Source organism: Hyperoodon ampullatus (genome assembly GCF_949752795.1).
Source record: "Hyperoodon ampullatus genome assembly, chromosome: 3".
In the NCBI taxonomy this organism is placed as follows: Eukaryota; Metazoa; Chordata; class Mammalia; order Artiodactyla; family Ziphiidae; genus Hyperoodon; species Hyperoodon ampullatus.
Genome location: NC_136916.1, coordinates 115,588,371 through 115,599,828, shown reverse-complemented (window position 1 = coordinate 115,599,828; position 11,458 = coordinate 115,588,371). Strand labels below are relative to the sequence as shown.

The 11,458-nt window shown below is 47.1% G+C and overlaps 1 pseudogene across 1 annotated transcript; it reads left to right on the top strand.

The window, feature by feature from the left end:
* Positions 1-10,634: 10,634 nt before the first annotated feature.
* LOC307050913 (WW domain binding protein VOPP1-like) lies at positions 10,635-11,232 on the top strand (annotated as a pseudogene). The gene is made up of 2 exons: positions 10,635-10,749; positions 10,827-11,232. The product of its transcript is annotated as a WW domain binding protein VOPP1-like (transcript).
* Positions 11,233-11,458: the final 226 nt, after the last annotated feature.

Below are 11,458 nucleotides of genomic sequence, written 5' to 3'. Positions count from 1 at the left end.
TGGGCCCGCTCTGTCTGAAACCTTGCCCGTATCCACACTTGTTCCCTCGGACTGACAGAACCTCTTAGATCTGGCAGGCCTCCTCCTGTTGCACCCCTTCAACTTCCACTGCACGTGAAAGCCTAACTCAACCCCTACCCTGGTGCTCTTTGCAGGATCTGACTTCTCTGCCACCAAAGTGTTCAGGATGCAGTCCTCCTCTCCAGGGTAGAGGGCTTTATTTCAGCAAATGGAGTGTGTTTTTCATGATCTGCACCTTTGCTTTAGTCTTGGAGCAGATGGCCGAGTATAGCCTTCTGGGTTCCCAGCATTGCGTAGGGTTGCTGTTATTTATTCTTGGAAGGTGGAAATGATTATCTCATTGTTTTGGCCGATGAAGAAACTGAGGCTGTTTCAGGATGGTGCCCAATTGCACGTAGCTGTTACGTGGCAGCACCAGCATTTATATCCAATTCTGATTCATGTTTCTCTCAGCAACTGTTTGCTGCCTTACCAGACTAGCATCCTCAGCTGGGAACACTCATCCTAACACGTGGGCCTCAGCTGCGAGGCAGACACACCTTCTGCACACACAGGCAGGGAGGAGAAGGGCAGGGCAGGGCAGGGCTTGATGGGGTGTCTGCTCTAGTAACATGGGCAACATCTGGAGGACACAGAATCCCCAGGAGGCTGCCCACTGCATCTGGCTCTCCTTAGAAGACAGACTGAACATGGGGCCCAGAGAACCTTGGCTACTGCCTAAATGTGTAGTTTCCCCCATGATTAGCTATAAGGAGAGGAACAACTAAAAGTAAATATCAGGATAGTAATACCCAGCTTCATGGCAGAAAGACTTCCATAGGATCCTATAGCACATGGACTCAGGGAAGGTATAAAACCCAGCTCTTTAAAGACCTGAACTTGGGCATATATCCAGAGAAAACTCTAATTCGAAAAGATTCATGCACCCCAATGTTCATTGCAGCACTATTTACAATAGCCAAGACATGGAAGCAACCTAAATATCCATCTACAGATGAATGGGTAAAGAAGGTGTGGTATCTATAGACAATGGAATATTACTCAGCCATAAAAAAGAATGAAATAATGCCATTTACAGCAACATAGATGGACTTAGAGATTATCATACCAAGTGAAGTAAGTCAGACGAAGACAAATATCATGATATCACTTATATGTGGAATCTAAAAAAATGATACAAATGAACTTATTTACAAACCAGAAATAGATGCACAGACATAGAAAACAAATTTATGGTTACTAAAGGGGAAAGGGGGTGAGGAGGGATAAATTAGGAGTTTGGGATTAACAGATACACACTACTGTATATAAAATAGATAACCAACAAGGACCTACTGAATAGCACAAGGAATTGTAGTCAGTATTTTGTAATAACTATATAGGAAAAGACTCTGAAAAAGAACATATATACCTATGTATAACTGAGTCACTTTGCTGTACACCTGAAACTAACACAACCTTGTAAATCAACTATACTTCAATTAAAAAAAAAGACCTGGACAAAGAGTTGAGCCAGGTACGCCACTGATATCTCTGGCAAATTACCTCTGAGGCCTCCTAGTAAATGGGGCTGGGACTGCTTGGTAGAGAGACCTTGGACAACTTGACATGGCAACAGGTAGACATCATGGAAGACCTGGATGTGTCACTGTGAAACAAGGTTCACTGTGCTTTAGAAGAAGCCCTAGACAGATTCCACATACCTGCCACTGGTGGGAGTGGTTCTCCTGATATCTCAAAGGGTGGGTGGGTTTGACTAGGGACCTGACAGGGCTACTGTAGGTGGAGGTCCCTAGCACTCAGCAGCTCAGGGCTACAAGCAACAGGGCTAACACTTTCATTTTATCTGTTCTACGTTATCCCAGGGCAGGGTTGAGCTTGGTAGAGGGCGGGAGCATTAGTGGAACTGAAGGGTGACAGAAACCTATCCCTGACCTCACTGATTACCACTATCTCCCTATTATACACCCTCATATTACAAGGAAACTGGTATCCCAGTGTGTTATAGCACATTTATTTGTGTAATTCTTTGTGTCATGTACCTTTTAGTCCATCTGTTTTTGCTCATCACTGTTCCCAGTGCTTCATACAGTGCCTGCCACATACAGCAAATATTCAAATAAATATTTCTTCAATGAATTAATTAATGAAAAGAAGTTCTGGAAGTAATAGAAGATAAGAAAGTGCTTCAGACATAGTTTAGTGCTGCCTTTCTCGTCTCTGTTGATTAAGTACCTGACAGATACCATAACTCTCAGAGTTCCAGATAAGAATCCAGAAAATGCTATCTTTTACAGTGTCATAGAAATACAACCTTTGTTCCTTCTCAATTACTGGAAATACACTTGTCTTTGAATGAAATGAGGCATTGGGACAGTAAATATGCCCTTTTGCCCTAGTCCTGAATTTATCAGTTACAGTTCCCACATGGAAGGCATGAGAGTCATCAGGGAAAAGGCAAAGAAAGGAAAATATATCGTCAGTCTCTGCCTGGGGATCCAAGGTCAAGGTAAATGTCTAGGGGAGGCTAAGAGCAGGAAGGTTTGGAGGTTGTCTGTGTGGTCTGAGGGGATCTGAAAGGCTAGCTTGACCAAAAGGACACCCTTATTAGCTTAATTGGAGGGTCACAAATTTCTGTCGTTAGGCATTTCTCTTTGGATTTAGACTTAACTATCTTTAGGCATTTCTCTTTGGATTTAGATTTAACTATAGAGTTCTATAACTGTGTAACCATTTTCCTGGGTGAGGTGGGCATGAAGCCTTGAGCACCCTGGAAGCATGGAAGCACGAATTATTTTGATAAATTACCACAGTTAATGACTGAGCAGAGGTCTTCCAAGGGCCAGAAAGAAAGCACTAGGTAAAGTTGAAAGGAGATTGGAGTGTGGGGAGTATGGGGGCTGGTGGGAGTTGGGAGGAAAGGTCCTGAGGAGGGTGGTCTCATGGGATATTCCTGTGTGGGCAAAGAAGAACTTGACAGAGGAACGTTGCCAGGGTCCCAGCAAATACCTGGGTACACTCCAACTGGATATTTTGAGGGGGAGTTTAGTAAAGAGACTGTTACAGATGTGTGATCAGGGTTTGGGGAACCAGGGGTTGTGTAGCGCCTTGGGCAAGCACTATCGGGGAGCGAGCTGCTCCACCCCCAGCTTGATGGAGCAAGGGAGGAGACCAGTTATTGGAACCTGGAGGGAATAGCCATAGGAGGGGCACTTATAAAATGTGGTGGATTAAAGATAGATAAAATTCCCTGATACCCTTTTCATCAAGAGTGAGGTCTATGTTCTTTCCCCTTGAATCAGAGGGGCCTCTGCAACTGCTTTGACTAATAGAACATGGCAGAAGTGATGTTGTATCTGTTTCCAGGCCCAGGTCTTAAGAGACTAGAAACTTCCATTTCCTTTCCTTTGGACATTTGCTCTTGGAACATGGACACCTTGCTGGGAGGAAGTCTAACAGCCCCAAGTAGAGGCCCACCTAGAGAAGTGAGGCCTCTGCTAACAGTCCTGACTAAGCTTGCCCAGACCATAACCTACACCAACTTGCTAGCCATCTTGGAAGCGGATTCTCCAACCTAGTCAAGCTGCCCCAGCTTATGCCACGTGGAGCAGAGATGAGTTGCCCCACCAAGCCCTATCCAAATTATAGCTTCATCAGTAAAATAAATGTTTGCAGTTGTTTTAAGCTATTAAGTGTTGGGGGTAGTTTATAACCACCAGTGGCTACTGGAATATATGAGTTGTGGCCTCAGTGGCGGGACACAGATAATCCATGGTAGCCTGGCAGGAAGAGAGCCAGGGGACAACCCCCTTGGCTTCTCTCACCTCCTGCCTACTTATTTACTACCAGTGACCTCCATCGAATGGACCCAACGAAAGCCAGAGGATAAGGAACCCATTGATGTGTCCTTGTAGGCCAGACCCCTGGCACACACACAGAGCAGGTTGGAGAAGTGTGAAGGGAGCTCTGGAGTGACAGATGGGAGACAGCATAGGCACCAGGCGATTTCAAGTTGGGGTCATGGTGTCGATCCCATTTGATACAGCTCAACTGCTCAACCTAGCAGAACATGAACCTTAAAAGACAAAGGCCAGAATCTCTTTTGGAAGGTAGCCAGCTATGTGATCAATAAGCCAGAAAGGAGAAAAATCTGCCTGAGATATTTCTTAATCAAACAGCTAAATGTTTGATTTAATCAACGTTAATTCAAATGACAAATGCAGTAACACCCTATGGATGCTGGCCCCTCAGAGCAGCGCTGGGGTTGAGCCAGGCTTCCCAATTTCCTGAGTGGCTGTCCAGGGGGAGCCCTGGGGAGCCTGATCCCCAGTGAAGGAACTGGCTCTGCCTTTATGTCCCATAAAATAAACATTTGTGCTTCCAAGGAAATAGGAATAATCTGGCTAAGGAGAGAGGGACACCTTCCCAGGTCTGAAGCCCCACATAGACAAACCCAGGCGACGGGGGCAGAATCAAGACTCAGGTTACTTTGCTAGTCAGCAGTGACAATGAACCCACTGGCTCCTGGTGGGGGGGATCCCTGGAGCAGTGTGCGGAGGGCCAGGTGCCCCTTCACATCTGCCTCTGGGAGGGCAGGAGGGCCTCTCCCTGGGCTCTGGGGTGAGCCGCAAAGCCAGAGTGGCGCTTGCCAACATCCAGCAGGAATTTTGCAAAACCTAGTGAGTGGGAGCATTGGAAAACTGCCCTGGCTTAAAGGGAGGTGGTAGAATGCGATGATTAGAGCTGGGATTCAGGAGTCTAGCTACAAATTCTGGCTCTGCCTCTTGCTAGCTGTATAACCTTCTTTAGCTCCTCTATGATTCTGTTTTCTCATCAGTACAATGGGGGTGCTAGTACATACTATGTGCAGCTTTTGTGAAGGCTCAATGAGCTCTTAGCACATACTGGAGGAAACCCCAGGGTGAAGTGGTTTAAGAGCACCAGCTCTGAAGCCAGATGGCCAGGGTTGGATCCTGACTCCACCACTGGCAATATGCGTGATGCAGATTATTTAATTTCTTTGTCTCAGTGTCCTCGTTTATGGGGGATTAGCTGTACCTCCTTCATTTGGTTGTCACGAGGACTAATGAGGTAATCTGTCTGAAGGGTTTAGAGTGGGCGGCAGCTCTCCTTTAGCTGCAGTGAGCACGATACCTGCTCCATCCTGCGTGTTTGGCACATAGTGACCTCGCAATAGTATTTTCATTCTGCTGGAAGCACAGGTTAGAGGGAGAAACCCACACGCTCAGTTCAGATTCAACAGGAGCTCCCCGGCCTGCCCTGCCTCCGGGGTGATGGCTCTGAGTGTACTTGAATGGTCTGTTCCCACAGATGTGGTCACGCTGGGTTTTGTTTTGTTCTGTTTGTTTTTCTTGCTCTGCTCCAGTCACATCTTAGCTTCTGGGCTGCCCATCAAGGACATTTTCCCGCCGCCCCGTGGTGCTCTTAGACTCAGCAGGGCAGAACGGGGCTGCCACCACCAGTGTGGGGTGACTGATGGCTCATCGGGAGCCGGGCTTCCCTTGTGCCCTGGGGCCTGGTTTTGAAAGAAAGCAAATGAAAAATGGTGGCAATAAAGAAGGCTGCTCCTGGGCTTCCCTGGTGGTGCAGTGGTTGAGAGTCCGCCTGCCGATGCAGGGGACACGGGTTCGTGCCCCGGTCTGGGAAAATCACACGTGCCGCGGAGCGGCTGGGCCCGTGAGCCATGGCTGCTGAGCCTGCGCTTCCGGAGCCTGTGCTCCGCAACGGGAGAGGCCCCAACAGTGAGAGGCCCACGTACCGCAAAAAAAAAAAAAAAAAAAAAAAAAAAAAAAAAAAGAAGGCTGCTCCTGGTAGACAGCAGCTCTTTGTTTCCAGGTAAATGATAGGGTTTGGGCCTAAGCTTGCAGAATCTGGAATCTGAGCCACCTGGTTCTCTTGCCAGCTTCTGGAACCCACTTGTGACACGGCACTTCCCTGTGCCTCAAAGTGTACCCTTCCTTAAGATCTTGCTCTTCAGAGGTCTCGTCACGGTTTGCTGGTTGAGAGTGGTTTGCTCTGATAGAGTGTGGGGCCGAGGTGACTGAGACCACAGGGGCTGCAGGTAAATATCAAAGCATCATACCCCGGAAGGTGAGAAAACTCCAGGCTTGGCCTGCGCTGGCAGGCTGGGTGACGTCACATTTGTCCTTAACCTCGTGCGACCTCTTTTGGCAAAATGAAGGCAACCTGAGCTGACTTTGGGGACTCTCCTGAGACTAACAAAATCCTTGGAGAACAAGCTAAGGAAAATCAGGTGTGGGCATTTATCGTGCTGACAGAACAGTTATGCTCATCAGATCCCCTGATTTGAGGGCCTGGGGCGTCATCCTCAGGTGGAGAGTTTTCCTTCCTGCCTCTCTTCCTCCGCGCTCCCTCCCGTCCCTGCCCTGCCCTTCCGCACAGACCAGGACGATTCTCAGGAATGGCTGCCCCTAGGACCAGCGGAGGAGCGGGAACTCTGGGAAGAATGCTGTTCAAGCCTGGCCTGCTCCGGGAATGCAGTGGCTTCTCCTTCAGGGGTGAGTCCTCTGAGAGCCCAAGGAAGTGCTGCCCTCATCCTCCTCACCCAGGCTGATCTGGAAAAACTGCCCCCACAGGGAGGCCCTGTGTCTTAGCTCTGCCCGTTCTATAAGGTGTCAGTCCTTCTGAGAGGGCAGAGCCACGGTTCCAGCCATGTACCGTGTGATGAAAGAGGTGGTACAAAGTACAGCGAATAAACTCACAACGTCCACCATCCAGCCACAGAGCCTGACCGCCAAATAAAGCCTTCCCAGTTCAACTATAATTTTTGCAGGTAAAATTTTCGGTCAGCCACCAGAGGGTGCCCACAGAGCTCTCTGGAAATGACCCAAACCTGCAGAATTAGAAAAAGAAAATTTCCAGTGCATATAAGCCCAAGACCAACTACAGCTCCCTCACACATGAATGGGACCGATGCACAGGCCAGCTAAGGAGCTGCGAGTTTGCATGGGAAGAAGGGCCAGAGTAGGAGTGACAGAAATTACCTGAATTTTAGCTAAACAAGTTGCATCTTGATTTTAAGTTGGCAATTGCAATAGCACTTTGAGGATTGGCCCAGGGTGCATTTTCATTCCCTGGCAAAACTCCCTTCCCCACCCTTTCTTTCCCCTTCCGTGTGTACAAAGGAATTGCAAATACATGTAAATATTAGCCAAAGCCACAGGCTTCTTGGAAGGTAAGGCTGCTGCTGCTATTTAAAAACAAAATCCTATAATGCAAGCGAAAAGACAGAGATTTTCCGAGCTGCTGCTCCTGCACGAGGGTGAGGCCTCAGGAAGAAGAAATGGAGAAGCCATGGTTCTCTGAAGAGCTGGCCTGGTGTGGAGCGTGCCCAGAATGAGAGGAACAGAGGGACGGCTCCCCCCCTGTCCCCAGCAGGGCTGAGAAGCAGGCTGTGTCTGGCCTCCCTGTCTCTCCAGGGCCTGGCACATTGACTGACACACAGTGGGTGCCTGTTAATGTTTGCTGAATGAGTGAGTGAATGGGAAGTGAGCTAGGGTGAGTGGGACACTGCCTGTGAGCTTTCACCAGGGTGAGGGGAGAATTGGGAAAGGGGTGGGTGTGGTGGAAGGGTAATTTTCCAGGGAGAAGAGATCCCAGTTTCAATGTTGGCTGCCTCTGGCTAGACCATTTCTGTTGATGTACAAGACTCCAGATGAGGTGCTTTGGCTTTGTCTTAATGCTGGTCAAACTGCCCAGTGGCCCCATTTGTTCATAAGGTCCACTCATTCACAGTTATTGGCTACCTGATGGGGACCCTGGCAGTAATTCCCACGCCGGGGACCCCAGCGTCCCTCAGCTTTGGCTTTCTGGAAATACAGTTGCCGTGGAATTGGATACTGGTTGCTGGGTAATTGGGCCATTCATCTCTCTGGACAGCTGCAAGCATTTTGTGTGTGTGTGTGTGTGAATGTGTGAGCATGAGTATGAGTGCCATAATGCCTTGTGTGTGTGGGTTCTACCATCTACACAGTCTTTTTTTTTTTTTTTTGCGGTACGTGGGCCTCTCACTGTTGTGGCCTCTCCCATTGCGGAGCACAGGCTCCAGACGCGCAGGCTCAGCGGCCATGGCTCATGGGCCCAGCCGCTCCGCAGCATGTGGGATCTGCCCAGACTGGGGCACGAACCCGTGTCCCCTGCATCGGCAGGCGGACTCTCAACCACTGCGCCACCAGGGAGGCCCCTACACAGCCTTTTAAAAAAATTTTAATTTATTTTTTATAGGGCAGGTTCTTATTAGTTATCTGTTTTATACATATTAGTGTATATATGTCAATCCCAATCTCACAATTCATCCCAACGCCTCTACATCCCTGCCCCCCACTTTCCCCCCTTGGTGTCCATACGTTTGTTCTCTATATCTGTCTCTCTTATTTCTGCCTTGCACACTGGTTCATCTGTACCATTTTTCTAGATTGCACATATATGTGTTAGTATATGATATTTGTTTTTCTCTTTCTGACTTAACTTCATTCTGTGTGACAGTCTCTAGGTCCATCCACAGCTCTACAAATGACCCAATTTTGTTCCATTTTATGGCTGAGTAATATTCCATTGTATATATGTACCACATCTTCTTTATCCATTTGTCTGCTCATGGGCATTTAGGTTGCTTCCATGACCTGGCGATTGTAAATAGTGCTGCAATGAACATTGGGGTGCATGTGTCATTTTGAATTACGGTTTTCTCTGGGTATATGCCCAGTAGTGAGATTGCTGGGTCATATGGTAATTCTATTTTTAGTTTTTTAAGGAATCTCCATACTGTTCTCCATAGTGGCTGTATCAGTTTACATTGCCACCAACAGTGCAAGAGGGTTCCCTTTGTTTATAGATTTTCTGATGATGCCCATTCTAACCAGTGTGAGGTAATACCTCATTGTAGTTTTGATTTGCATTTCTCTAATAATTAGTGATGTTGAGTATCTTTTCATGCGCCTCTTGGCCATCTGTATGTCTTCTTTGGAGAAATGGCTATTTAGGTCTTCCACCCATTTTTGGATTGGGTTGTTTGATATTTGATATCGAGCTGCATGAGCTGTTTATATATTTTGGAGATTAATCCTTTGTCCGTTGACTCATTTGCAAATAGTTTCTTTCATTCTGAGGGTTGTCTTTTTGTCTTGTTTATAGTTTCCTTTGCTGTGCAAAAGCTTTTAAGTTTCATTGAGTCCTATTTGTTTATTTTTGTTTTTATTTCCGTTACTCTAGGAGGTGGGTCAAAAAAGATCTTGCTGTGATTTATGTCAAAGAGTGTTCTTCCTACATTTTCCTCTAAGAGTTTTATAGTGTCTGGTCTTACATTTAGGTCTCTAATCCATTTTGAGTTTATTTTTGGTATGGTGTTAGGGAGTGTTCTAATTTCATTCTTTTACATGTAGCTGTCCAGTTTTCCCAGCACCACTTATTGAAGAGACTGCCTTTTCTCCATTGTATATCCTTGCCTCCTTTGTCATAGATTAGTTGACGATAGGTGCGTGGGTTTATCTCTGGGCTTTCTATCCTGTACCATTGATCTATATTTCTGTTTTTGTGCCAGTACCATATTGTCTTGATTACTGAAGCTTTGTAGTATAGTCTGAAGTCAGGGAGTCTGATTCCTCCAGCTCCGTTTTTTCCCCTCAAGATTGCTTTGTCTATTTGGGGTCTTTTGTGTCTCCATACAGATTTTAAGATTTTTTGCTCTAGTTCTGTAAAAAATGCCATTGGTAATTTTATAGGGATTGCATTGAATCTGTAGATTGCTTTGGGTAGTATAGTCATTTTCACAATACTGATTCTTCCAATCCAAGAAATAGTATATCTCTCCATCTGTTTGGGTCATCTTCGATTTCTTTCATTAGTGTCTTATAGTTTTCTGAGTATAGGTCTTTTACCTCCTTAGGTAGGTTTATTCCTAGGTATTTTATTCTTTTTGTTGCAGTGGTGAATGGGATTGTTTCCTTAATTTCTCTTTCTGATCTTTCATTGTTAGTATATAGGAATGCAAGAGGTTTCTGTGCATTAATTTTGTAGCCTGCAACTTTACCAAATTCATCGATTAGCTCTAGTAGTTTTCTGGTGGCATCTTTAGGATCATCTATGTATAGTATCATGTCATCTGCAAACAGTGACAGCTTTAGTTCTTCTTTTCCAATTTGGATTCCTTTTATTTCTTTTTCTTCTCTGATTGCCTTGGCTAGGACTGCCAAAACTATGTTGAATAATAGTGTTGAGAGTAGACATCCTTGTCTTGTTCCTGATCTTTGTGGAAATGCTTTCACTTTTTCACCATTGAGAATGATGTTTGCTGTGGGTTTCTTGTATAGGGCCTTTATTATTTTGAGGTAGGTTCCCTGTATGCCCACTTTCTAGAGAGTTTTTATCATAAATGGATGTTGGATTTTGTCAAAAGCTTTTTCTGACATGCAAGCCAGGGACAAACGCGGCAAGGGCTGCGTGACTCAGCCTGGCTCCCCGCCCGCCTGCCTGAGCCCCTGTGACCCTGGCTAGGATCCCGCCTGCCAGCTGGCTGGCCCCCTCACAGGGGTCGTGCTGCTGACCCGCGCCTGCGACCAGGAGGATGCGCAGCCATGGGATGCCTGTCCGGGAGTGTGGCTGCGCTGCTGCTTGAGCTGCCCGTGGATTGCACAGAGGCCCAAAAGCATTGCTGGTATTTTGAAGGACTCTATATCCAACATATTATATGTCTTTGGTCATCTGGTTACAGGGCCTCCCCAGAAGGAAACCACTGTAATTCCGCCCACAAGATGTGTAGCAAACAGATGCCGCCCTTATGAGGACTGCTGTAGCTCCAGGTGCTGTGTGCAGGCCCTTTCCATACAGAGGCTGTGGTACTTTTGGTTCCTCCTGATGATGGGCCTGCTCTTCTGCTGTGGTGCCGGCTTCTTCATCCGGAGGGGCATGTACCCCCTGCCACTGATTGAGGAGCTGACATTCAACGTATCTTACACCAGGCAGCCCCCGAACCTCACTCCAGGAGCCTAGCAGCTGGGGCTGCCGTTTTACACCGACCCTGGAGGACCAGGGATGAATCCTTCTGGGAACCCTGTGGCGATGGCTTTCCAGGTCCAACCCAACTCACCCCAGGGAAACACAGCCTACCCACCGCCCCCTTCCTACTTCAACACGCCACTGCCCCCATATGAACAGGTGGTGAAGGCCAAGTAACCGGGAGCTGCCTGGCACCTGCCTGTGCAACTGGCCGGGGAGGCCGGGAGAGGCTGTCACTCACCCTTCCTGTCCCCTTCACTGTTCACTTCCAAGAATGGTCTTTTGAGCCACTAAACGGCAATTCCTTTTTGATATCTTCAAAGCAAGCACAGCTTCCTTTCAAATTTTCCTTGGAGGACCAGTATTTGAATTCACCCCGTGTCTCCTCTGTTGCTTCTGTTTC